Source organism: Rhynchophorus ferrugineus, unplaced genomic scaffold (assembly GCF_030347505.1).
Source record: "Rhynchophorus ferrugineus isolate W39M unplaced genomic scaffold, kcgeb_rfMv2 rfM1, whole genome shotgun sequence".
NCBI lineage: Eukaryota > Metazoa > Arthropoda > Insecta > Coleoptera > Curculionidae > Rhynchophorus > Rhynchophorus ferrugineus.
The window spans coordinates 22539077-22552458 of NW_027472580.1; the positions used below are offsets into that span (position 1 = coordinate 22539077).

The 13382-nt window shown below is 29.3% G+C and overlaps 1 protein-coding gene and 1 long non-coding RNA gene across 3 annotated transcripts in view; one reads left to right on the forward strand and one right to left on the reverse strand.

The window, feature by feature from the left end:
- Positions 1-13382, reverse strand: part of LOC143206497 (uncharacterized) — a 192743-nt gene that overhangs the window by 22956 nt on the left and 156405 nt on the right. The gene's annotated exons all lie outside the window — the stretch shown is intronic.
- On the forward strand, positions 11589-12604 carry LOC143190992 (uncharacterized). The gene is made up of 3 exons (XR_013004374.1): positions 11589-11842; positions 11909-12139; positions 12289-12604. It is a non-coding gene; the product is annotated as an uncharacterized LOC143190992 (long non-coding RNA).

Genomic DNA, 13382 nt, shown 5'->3' on the forward strand with positions numbered 1-13382 from the left:
TAGTCATAGCCCAGTAAGCGCTGAAATAAAATTCTCATCTTTATGTCTTTTTCTTGATTGTTATCCAACTTTAATAAAGTAAGACAAGTGAAATTGTTATTATATAAGAGCCTATTGTTAATTTCAACACTAATTTTTATTTTATTAAAGTTCTCCTTTTTTAATTATTTACAAACTGTTAGTATACATAACACTGTTCATTTCTTCAAGACACAGATAAATGAATGCTAATGTTTTCGCGCTCATTTTTATTATTTCCTAAATACTTTTTACAAGAAAGGATTTCATTAAGATTTTTTTGTGCCAATTACTTACATTTTAATTACAAGACTTCATACAATGCAAAACAATTTTTATAGCCTGTTTTATTTACTTAATTGTTTACTTGTTATGATGAAATTAATATTTTCTTAACGATAAATAAAAAATAATTACGTTTTAGAGTTTTAATGTTTACATTTATAAAGCTACAACTCTAATGATAGACTAATTTGGTACGTTATGTTTTCAAATGTCTAGATCGTGTAATGTTTCATCAAACTTGTTCAGTATTTAACACCAAGTGATGACCAGAAAATCATTTGTTATTTCTAGGAAAATCCTACATTATATATTATCTAGATTTATGATTTATCATAGCCAGAATTTGAGATGTTCTGTATAAATCAGTGTCCTCCTAGCCCGAGTTAATGTATGTAAGTCAGAAAAATGCATAGAATATTAATAATATGCTAAGAAAATTTCCTTAAAGAAGATATACGCGATTAGTTAAGCTTTGAGAACATATATTAGTTATCATTAAAAAGTCTAAATATTTAATATTGAATGTTCGATTCGTTTTTTATGTTCACTATTATTATCCAACAGATTTCATTTGATTAAGTGAAATTAATTACTTAATTATATTAATATAATTTTTATTAAGTTAAAATTTCAGGGGTGAGTTATTTATTAGTTATTTAATCTTTATACTATTTTATACTACGTTGAAGATAAAGAGTTCTTGTGGACCTGTTATTGAATAAAGATTCCATTTAAGCAGGTAATAACAACATGCAGAAGCTAGGCTAAATCGCCAAAAAATAGGTGTATTTATAAATTTATGAGTGGCAAAAAGATATGGGTATCGCTACGATGAAGTAATTCTTAAAAAATACACAAATATAATAAATAATGGATTTAATGTTAAAACTATATAAAGGATATAGATAAACATTGAAATTTTTTTGAAATAACACATTTTATTTATAAAATTATTGAATAAAAGGAATAAAAATAATTTTTATATGCCTTTTTGTTTTTATAAAAACACCATATTTAGATAAATTTACATATTTTAACAATTAACAATAATTCCAAGACCCATATAAATAAACATTACCATAAAAAAGACCAAAATCGTTTAGATCAAACACAACCAATATAGTTAAAACCAAACGAAAAAGTCACCGGTATATATGAAAGCAGTAAAATTTTCCTAAAAATCTCCAAATATTATCTCTACCATTCTTGATTCACAAACCCCATTAAAAAATTGACTACCTCCAGCTTTCTATTATCTGGAAGTTTGTATTCGTTAATTTTTCTAAGAAGCTTGAAAATTCCATGTGTTAACAGATTTCAACTATGGTTTTTTTCAGTTGTGCAAGTTTGTTAATATTCTCATAAATTTACGAATTTAATGGTTGCTATTATTTAAACAAAAAGCGATAGTTCTAAGATCTAGACATAATCCTGTTTGTAGAAAAACTTCATAAAAACATCGTGATCGTTCCGGATATTTAACAATCTGGCGTGCAAGACAATTTGTGTACAAAGTATCTGTCGTCTCCATTTCTGTGGAACAATTCCGGAAGTATGTTTACTAGTTCCGAATTTCTTGGAAGCGTGGAAGTTTATGTGTGGCCTTGTTAAAGTTTGCAGTCAGTTTAGTTTGCTCCGTACTTAAACGGGATGATGTGTAAGCGCACATAAAGCAATGCCTCATTCGGCTTTGATGTGTTCTTAGGAAATATTCAATCTCAATCAGGATTAAATTGATGATAATGGAGTAGAATGTTAATTGATACGGAGAGATGAGCTGTGCTATATTAACATAAATTGTAGTTCAATAAATTTCCATCAAAGGAAACACGATATCTTAAGTTATCTGCTTTATTCCAGTTAAAGAATATATATATATACATATATATATATATATATATATATATATATATATATATATATATATATATATATACATATACATATACATATACATATACATATACATATACATATACGTATACATATACATATACATATATATATATACATATACATATACATATACATATACATATACATATACATATACATATACATATACATATACATATACATATACATATACATATACATATACATATACATATACATATACATATACATATACATATACATATACGTATACATTTATTGACTGCCGCAATTTCTAAATTCATTTTAGAATCGTACAATATTTTCCTTCTCGTTTTCCTTTAGTTACAAAGAGACGCAATGCCCTCTGATAAGTTCGAACGTGTAACTAAACTATCTTGTCAAAGTTTTCCGGTTGTTAAACGTACGCAAAATTCTTCAAAACAGTAGTGATAAAAGGTTATAAACCTGCAAACGTTATTTTAATGCATTTTTTAAAATAAATCGCTGCTTATTATTACAGAACAGATATATATATATATATATATATTTATATATATATATATTTATATATATATATATATATACATATACATATACATATACATATACATATACATATACATATACATATACATATACATATACATATACATATACATATATATATACATATACATATACATATACATATACATATACATATACATATACATATACATATACATATACATATACATATACATATACGTATACATTTATTGACTGCCGCAATTTCTAAATTCATTTTAGAATCGTACAATATTTTCCTTCTCGTTTTCCTTTAGTTACAAAGAGACGCAATGCCCTCTGATAAGTTCGAACGTGTAACTAAACTATCTTGTCAAAGTTTTCCGGTTGTTAAACGTACGCAAAATTCTTCAAAACAGTAGTGATAAAAGGTTATAAACCTGCAAACGTTATTTTAATGCATTTTTTAAAATAAATCGCTGCTTATTATTACAGAACAGATTGCATCTCTAATGAGTTATTTTGAACATGGACAATATAATGGAGGCCCCCTCTTGCCAGTAAAATACGTCAGAGAGGTAAGCATTTTTACTGTTAAATATTAATTTGATATGATTTTTATTGAAAATATTTTTGATCGTGTTGGAGCTGCACTGAATATTAGTATCGACATGGTCATTAAAATATCTCAAAAAATGATAAACATTCACCACTAAGAAACCGTTCTTATACGAATCAGATAACAGATCAAGATCTGCTTGATGTCAGTACTATCAAAGATTAAATATATGTAAATGTATTAAATAAAATGTAAGAAAATAGTGAGTAGCTTTACAATACAAATATAATTTAATACAGCCGTTTCAAAGGAATCTGAATAGAATTTTTAAAGCATATAATAAAATAAATAACACTTATTATTTCAATTTATGAATTTAGACGAGATATGGATGTTTCAAAATGGGACCATTATACCCAATGGCCACTGATGGCAAAACTATAATAAAAATAGTGTTATGACAACAAAAGTTGATGAAAAAAAGTAAATGTTGAAGTAACAATTGATTACGTTCTTTTAGTTATAACATTCATTAATAATTTATTGCAAATATGTTGTACTTCGTGCTGGACAGAGGAACCGTTAATAACGCCTTCGGATTGGATGACATCGATAAGACACCTTGAATAAGAAATTGACAAGTGATGGAATTGTGAACGGATGTTAGATATTTTGGAAATTAACAACTTACTTATTCCTTATTTACTTTAATAAAATTTTATGATTATGATATGATCCAATTCTTCCAATTTCTAACACAGGGTGATTAGAATGGAAACCAGTAAAGATGAGCGTAGAGTTAAGATATGTTAAATATAGGAAATATTATTGTATGTGCACATATTTGTGTGTAATTGTTTAGAATATACATGAGCATTTGGTTAAAATGTGCCAGAAGAGAAAGCATAGTAACTATTTTGCAGATATGATAAATGCATTAATGAGAAAGCAGTGATAAAATCTAGTTTTATCAAGAAAATTGTATGATATCAAAGTTTCTTTTGGCAAGGAATCACTGTAGCGAAAGACACAAGAACTAAGCTTAAAATGTAAATATGCTCTCTAATGAAAGTAAAGTATACATACAACACAAATAAAACTACAAATGCGTTTAGAACTCTAACTCATAGGTCATATGGAAAAGAGTTTAATGTAAGTATAACCAAACACAACCCTAACCTACAAACTATTATAACTGTGTACTTAATTGTAGTTAAAAGTCCTTTGATAATATATGCATTAGATTTATTCTAATCTTGAAATAAATTATATTTGATAACAGTATTTTTGTTTAGTTATCTTAATAATTTTGTTACACGTCATAGCCAAAATTAACTAAATTAATCAACTCATAGTTGATGCGGCAACATCGCCCCGTTTTAACGTCGTCAATTCAGATGACGTGAGTTCACTGCTGTTTTGAATAGACTGTAAATTTGTATATAAGTGGCAAATTGTTGAACGGCAAAGCAAAATCATACCGCCAGATTAATTTTATTCTAATATAAACGAAACATAGGAGTTCATGTTTCAACATGTTTTAGTTGTCTCATTCATCATATCAATGCAGGTAATAACTCTAAAGAGTACCCAATAATAGTACAATTGTCAGTTGGGAACTATGAGTATAGTATTATTGAAATCAATTGCCCCATATTTTCTAAAACAAAAATTGTGTCCTTAATTAATATATTATATATAATATAATACCTAAATAAATTTATGATCATAATATGAACATACAGATGCTAATATATTTGATGACGGATGTTTGATTTTCTTAAACTTTTAGCAACTCTATGGGAAAGAAAAAGCGTATCCAGTATTACATAAAATTAAGTTGCAATATTTCGGGAAATAAAATGCACAATTTCTAATTTTTAACTTTTGTTCTCTGCAAAGTAAATTTTTCAAAATTAGTTATCTAACCTATTCATATTCGCTCATTCTAATGCATAGAGTCATATCAGTCACGTAGTAACATATCTCCCTTAAAGAAACCACCGGATGTAGGGTTGTAGGTAGTAGTAGTTGTTTTGGTATTATGAAATTGCTATAGTTTATGGATGAGGACATGAACTACTGCAATTCGTTTTTGGTGTCCGTACAAGTTGAATTTCAAGCTTCTGTCCAAATTCGAGCAGACCTTGTTAGTTCACAGTTCACAGCAACATCAATCCGCCATTGATGGCTTTACACTCGGCATGGTTCTTTCCTTGCTTGATGTGGATAAGGATTATTTTTTAAGTTTTAAGTTCATCTGTGATAATATTTCTTGAATTCCGACAAAGTAATCCGAAGAATGCTTCGAGTAACTGCCCAACGATTGCTAATTCAACGTCAACCTGCTAGCAGTTACTCAAATCATTCCTTAGCATAGTTTGATGGAATTCTAGCAAAAATATTTCGATTCAAACTAAAACGAGAGACAAGCAATTTTAAAGGTTTCATTCATTTGATTTGATTCTTATCATTTGATTCTCTATTAACTTTTTGTCAGTAAATTTATGTTAATTAATATTACCTTTATTTAAAAATAACATGACTGTAATTTTATATTTTAAAATATACATTATCTTCAAGTTTATCTCTTTTTATATAATTCCGAAAAATTGGATGTTTTAAAAAACATTGTTTACTTCTATATATCGTAATATTTTATATATAAAGTAGCTAAATTATGTAAGTTATATTGTTGTTCTTAAAAACGTATTTATATTTTAAACGATTGATTTCCATTAACGAATAAAACATTCTTAAATACATAATAATATTGATCCTGATTACAAATACAGCTTTTCAATTTAAAATAAATTATTCATTCATTTTATTTTCTTATACTAGATATTGTATTTTAATGGTATTTATTTTCTCTGGACAACAAAATGATGGTATATTACATAATATTCGATGCTATATAGACAAAATGTGGAAAGTCAATACAGATTTATTGCCATCGTTATCGAAAGTATCGAGAAGAATGCCAAAATCGATATTGATAGATTGACAATGTCTAGAAAACCGATTTAACTTTGTCTTCCATTTCGCTTCTCTTATATTTTTCCGACAATAGGTTTTGGTATAAGAAATTAAAGAGGAATGAATATGCTGACGTAGCACCGATTCTATACCATTACAACAAAAACTTTGTAAACAACTTTTTCATTATTTTGACTGCACGGTTAGAATAGTCATGATGTTAACATTTCTAAATCGATCAATAAAGCTTAAATACGTTTTTATAGACCACTTCATACTGTTGTTATCAGCATGGAACTATTTCATGTTTTAATACAAATTCTATTAAAGGGATTACATCATCGAATAGGTTATTATTTAATACTAGCGACCCGCCCCGGCTTCGCACGGGTGCAATGCTGATACTAAATTAAATACACTACAGAAAAAATATGAACGTTGTATATAAAAACATAGCGGCCCGCTCCGACTTTGCACGGGCATAAAATATATATGCCTATGTCACTCAATGAAAACATGATTAAAATCGATCCAGTATTTTTGGTTCATTCATTACTGCCCTTGGCCTTCACGCATTAAATTTGGAGTAAAACAATTCCTCTTCCCCTATACTTACTATGAAGATTTCCTGCTATCTTTGGAATATCTAAATTCATACAATTTTTATTACATTACACGTTTTTAAACGCAAATTTTAAATTTGTAATATCTCCGAAAATATTTGTTTAATTTACATGCTGTAAGGAACCATATTGATCTATATTAATTGCACACTGTATTTAAGGTACTTAATTCGATAAGGATTAATGCCGTATTGCTTAAAATAGCTTCGTAAATAAGCCATTTTCTCACGTAAAAAGTAAACAATAAAAATGGTTAATGTGGGTTATCCCTAAAAGATAAACATATACCATCGCGGACTTTTTGATTCATTAATTTATTTACATTAGAATGTTGTTATATATCGATATTGTGATGTTTTGACGTCATAAATTTAGATGATTATACTAATTCCAGTTAATGAAAGTTTTACAGAAGGTGTTTACAGAGTAAAAAAATTATGTAAAAAATGAGACAAACTTTGCATTTTGGTGCCATGCAATATTATGTTATATGTTTTAAGAAATGGAAAATATAAATTATGTCTATGAGTCATTCTAGAATCTACGAAGTTAAGAGTTACGAAGTTACGATTTAATGATAACGGAATTCTTTAACACTTTTAAAATACCGCTGAACTCGACTAAGTTACGGTAGAAATGATCTGGTGGTGAGATGCTGTTTCAACGGTTTCACGTACTGCTCGTAAAGTACTGTCAGTATGGAAGAAGGTGATAATTATACATATCCTGAAAAAAGGCGACAGTAAATAACTATGCAAGAACTATTGAGATATTAAACTCTCCTATCGATCATTAGGAAGGTATTTATGAATATCATATGTTACAAATCATATTTCGAAGGACACGCGAGGAGGTAAGCCTGGAAGAACAGGCGGAGGAACATATTAGATGTGGAAAAAGTGCGATTATCAATTATTATTTGATTGACTGGCCCTCACTTTGGGCAGTTTTGGAAGCTGAATATATTCGCTAAAAGTTATTAAACTTCTTCAAGCGTTTCACGGTGGTTCCATTAAAAATGCGCCAGTGCGAAATGATTCTACAAATATATTTGAGGTTCTAGTCGGTGTTTGACAAGGAGATGTTATCCTTCCACTGCTTTTCAACATAGTGGTGAATGCAATTATGCGAAAAGTTTTTAAAAGCAGACATGACATTCGAATTAATGCTTCAAACTCTGATAAAACCGATCTGATGTTCGTTGATACGGATGTTGAGGCTTCTAGCATTCTTTGTGATGAAAAAAAGACAAAATTTTTTACAATTGACCGAGCGGCTGCTGTTGTAAGTTTCAATGGAACCTAGTTAGAGCTAGAGTTGAAGATAAACAAGCAACTCACTAAAAAGTAAAAAATAATCAAACTTTGAGTTTTAACCCAAAAAAATTAAAATATTATGCACATATAGTAATCTTTGTAATAACTATATAAAAATAAACAAAAACTTTATTTAATCTACCTATTACACTTTTTTTCTACTATATACACACAGTTTAGCTTAATACTTACCTAAAACTATTTATCTATTTGCAATATTATTTTAACTGCTATGAACTGATCAACTGATTAACTTGAAGTTGAACGAGCAACAAATTAGATTTGTTTTGTTCGTAATGTAATTTTGTGTACATGACACAAAATTATGTTTTTATATTTCAATTGTTTGGGCTCGGTACCGAGGTCCGCTCATTAGCCTAGGTGATTTGACAAATATTCTAACCAAACTAAAACAACAATAAAAAACACCGAGAATCGAACTCACGATCTCCGCGTGTGGGCTGAATGCTCCGACCACTACACCATAGGGGCAGTTGCCTACAATATTTTACGGCTTCGCATATGATATGGTTAGTACTTAAAAACCAAACTGAACGGATATAAACTGAACGACTTTGGTAAGCAAGCCTTTACTAAAAACTCCTTAAAATTCCCTTTAGGTTATAGCGGCTCGGTGTTTGCTTTCAGGATCAGCATACCTAAATAACCCCAAAGTATACAATTAGTTGTCTGTATGTCCTCATAATATTTAGAAAAAAGAAATATTCTCTAACTCATAACCTTTAAAGACACAACGTATTTCGCCATATCAGCTCAGTAATAACATTATATATAAATATCTGATTATTTTATATAAAAAATATGTGAAAACATTGTACGTGCCTTTGTAATTTGAGGGGTTTCCTCGATTTCCCTGGATTCATCAGATCCGAACTTAGTTCCAATCGAAAACCGTCTGAGGCCAAAACTGACGCGACCGACTGTGACAACAACAGTATTTTTGATCATAGAGTGATGATTGATGATGATGGTTTTAAAGACAAATCCTCCTAGTGGTTTATGCGGTTGTACAAAGTAAATTAATAACGAAGTGTTTCCATTTATTAGATCAATTAAATAACAATACATAAAGTCTATATAACGGTAGTCGTAACTTCTTGCTATAAACTCGGTTGTGTTTTCGGTAATTTCGGTTATCAGGTCTCGAGTCATGCCCAATCGATGCCGCAATATTTATATTTCCGCCGCCGGTAGCAACGTTTCGTCCAGACCGAACTCGTGTTTCGCAGAAGGGCGGAATCGTCCTATAATTAAATGCTCGGGTGGCGGCCGCGGGGGCCGGTGAGGGAGGTGGAAGTGGGACGATTCTCGATAGGGATAAAGGGCGCCGAATAGGAGGTCGCCAGATGAGTAACTGATATCGGGATAATAATTAATGAATTTGATTCTGTCGTTGATGGATGGTATATTGTTGGGTAGTCTATTATTATTGAGTATAAAGGGAAGAATTATATTGCTAAATGAGAACTTAACCGAAGGTAATAATAGGTAATTAAATGTATGTTTGTTAGCTGTATTGAACGAATAATAATTGCCGTCAACATGGTTAATCAAGTGAAATAATTAAATTAAATACTTATTATATCGGATATTTGAAGCTATCGTTTTATTATTTCAGGAAACAATGCTTATTATTGAGTTTTATTGAAGCATTAAGACAAAATATAGGAGAAAGCGTGAAATATAAAAGAAATAACGATAATTATCGCAATAATATAAGGAATTAAATACAAATGATTTTTTTGATTCTCTTTGTGTACTGGAACTAAATCCGCACTACCGAATCGTTGAAATAAATATTTAGGTTTCTATCTATAGAGCATATTTATCGTATATTTATAAATATTGTTGATAATTTTCAATGGCAATTTTCTCTGAATTATAAAAGGATTTCTAATATGAATAAATTCAAGTAAATTGAAGAAGAATAATTTGAACGTTGACACTTTGATATTAGAGAATTGACGTTGATTTAGCTAAACAAATATCCGTATATATCTGCAGAGAATAACAGATATTGGTCAGCAAAGCACAAAGTGTTTTACATACACAGATTCTTTTATATCTATTTGAATCTCATATCGCCTTCACAATAGTATTCTTCGGAAATAATACATCTGCCAACAAATAATTCAGTAGTCAAAACAGTGACATTGATCTCCACGAGTAATTTCTAATTTTTATTGAAAAGTGAGATCTTCGAAGTGTTGCTATAATATTTGGGATTAGAAAGAAATCGATGTATGACGAATTCGGTGATTTTTTGTTGATAGTTCAACTTTGTTCAGAATTTCGTTCATTCAATGATAATCTTCTGATATAGTGAACCATTGGCATGAAAATTTTAATAGTATTTTCTACAAATATGTTTCTTTAATGAATTAACTCTTTAATTACCTTTTCCATCACATTAAATTCCTTTGAAGACGTCAATGGTTAAAGAGGTACCCAGGATCAATCGCCTTCACTGATAAATCATAAATTTAAAAGGTTGTATCTAGAAAGACTTCAGAGATCAAGCTTCCTCAAAATCAAAATCCTACAGGGACAACTGAAATTCATGAAAATATCGCACCACTAAGTATTGCTTATAATTTAAAGTTTACAAGTCATGTGCATACTTTTTTTGGTAAAGTCGATTAAAATAAACTTTTTACATTATTCTCAGAGATGTGGTATACTTGCTCCATCAACAGTGTAAAGTTTAAGGTAATTTAAGGTATCGCGCTGTAATAGTAAACAAAAAAAAACATAAATGACAGATGGCCAGATAATAATGAGAGAGAGAATCGTATGAAGAATTCAAATCTGAAAAGATGAAGAAATAGTTTCGTAGTTAAATATCACATAGTTCATTTTTTTTGTAAATTGTTAGCTCTACGAAATATTTATTGAATAAATATATTAAATACTGCGAATGTTTGGTTGCATCGAAGTCTCACTGAAGTTTAATTGTGAATAACTAATCAGATTAGAAGAGAAAGATAGTGAACAAGTTCATATTAAATCATTGACGTCATCAAACAGAAAGAAAAGCGGCGGCATTTCAATTCATGAACGCCTTCCAATATAGATACGAGAAACAAATCATCTATTCACTATCTATTTGTTATTAAAAATCATATTTGGAAGTTTTGTATTAACAATTGTCCGCCCTGTGGATGAAATTCAACTACAATTTATTAAACTAATCATGTCTCTTCCATAATAAGGAAATGAAATAATTCAAAAATGATATGTTAATGTTACTAAAACTTGTTTTCAGAATATTTTCAATATATATATATATATATATATATATATATATATATATATATATATATATTTATATATATATTCTGAGGGCGCTAAATCAAGAGGATTGATTCCATAATAATTTTCTTCTTCAAACCAGATCTGTTCTCTTGAGTTTTGACATCCATTTGGTCGAAAAGGTTTAAATAGTTTAAAGATAACCCTCCGAGAGTTTTAAAGGAAGTCCCAGACATTGCCTTAAATAGAATTCACTTTTTAAACGCATAAAATAAGACCAAATAAGATAAACTATTTGACTTTGTGTATCTTGATGAAACTTGAATATTTCAAAATTGTTCATTGTGGCACTCTTGGCAAGACACTAACAAAAACTGTAAAGACAAGAAAAATTGATGGAAAAGGTAAAAGTTACAATAGCATTTGATTATGTTTTGTTGGTTATTATATCTATTAATAATTAATTGTAGATATATTGCTGGTTGAGGAGGATATTCCATCAAAAACTATGTGGATATGTGGAAAAATATCGGTATCGACGAACTCGAAGACATACAGATTAAGTAACTGATAAGTGGTGAACATGTTTGAAAGTGAGACAAAAAGTGAATGTGACTGAAGGAAACTTTCAGGATATGTGATAATGCTGTGCAATACTACAAATTCCTGAGAGATAGTGATGAGAGTGGAAACAACTAAAGGTATGTACATAATTAATTGAATATAACTGTAGAAAATGGTATTGTAGAGCGTGAAAGATTTGTGTGCACAGATATGATTGTAATTGTTCAAAATTAAGCATGAGCATTAGGTTACAACGTAAGCGGAGAGATTGAATACTGTTTTGTAGATATGGTAAATGCATTAGGCAGAATTCAGTGATTAATTTTATGAAGAATGTTGCACACAGGTAGTAGCAGAAGAAATACAATATACAGTGATACCAAGATGACTTGACAAGTAAACACACCATCGAAGGAAACAAGAACTAAACGTAGTTTAGTTAAATATGCTCTCTTATATTAAAAAGTTAAATATGCTTTCGAATGAAAGTAAAATACGTTCCTAGGGATTAGGCCTCCAGGGGATACCACTACATAAAAAGCGCGCCTAGAAACTCTACTTCATGGATGGTGTTGAAAAGAGTAAAATATAAACAAAACAAATCTAACTTACAAACTATTTTACCTGGATTTTTATTTGTAGTTTTAATTCCTTCTATAATATATGTATTAGATGTACTATAATGTTAAAATAAATTATATTTGATAACATTTTTGTTCAATTATTTTATTTAGATTAGAATTTTGTTGTACGTCAAAATCAAACTGAACTAAAACTCAGAATGGATGTGGCAATATTTCAATGTTTCGACGTCGCAAATATCCATGACGCATTACTAAAAAAACTTTGAATAGACTATAGATAGATTATGCATTATTTGTGAATATATTATACTACTTTTCAGAAATAATTTGACAAATTAGACTATAAAGAATTAAATAATGCACTGGATGCAAATTGGTGCTATTGTATAATAAAGGAAAATTTGTCTAGACCGAAGACAATAAATGTTAAATAAAACTAATTGAAAAGCATCGCAATAATCGAAAGTTGTATATTCAAAAGCGGCATTGTTTGACTAACAATTCTGTACAGAGAAAGATGTAAAATGATAACCGAGCAAACAAATTTCGCTGGAAGCCCACAGTAAACCACGGTCTATTTGTATTGGTTTTCGTCGTAGTCCGGGTTTCATAAATCGTATTTATTTCGGTCCCGATTTATTATCAACAAATATATACGGACTATATCAGTTTTATACTTTAATCTAACTGATATGAACAACTGAGTTTTCTGAGTAAAATTTAACAACTATTTTATGGAGCTATTATTTCTGGATATCGGAATTTATTTTATTTAGGTTTTGCTGTATTAGCTTTT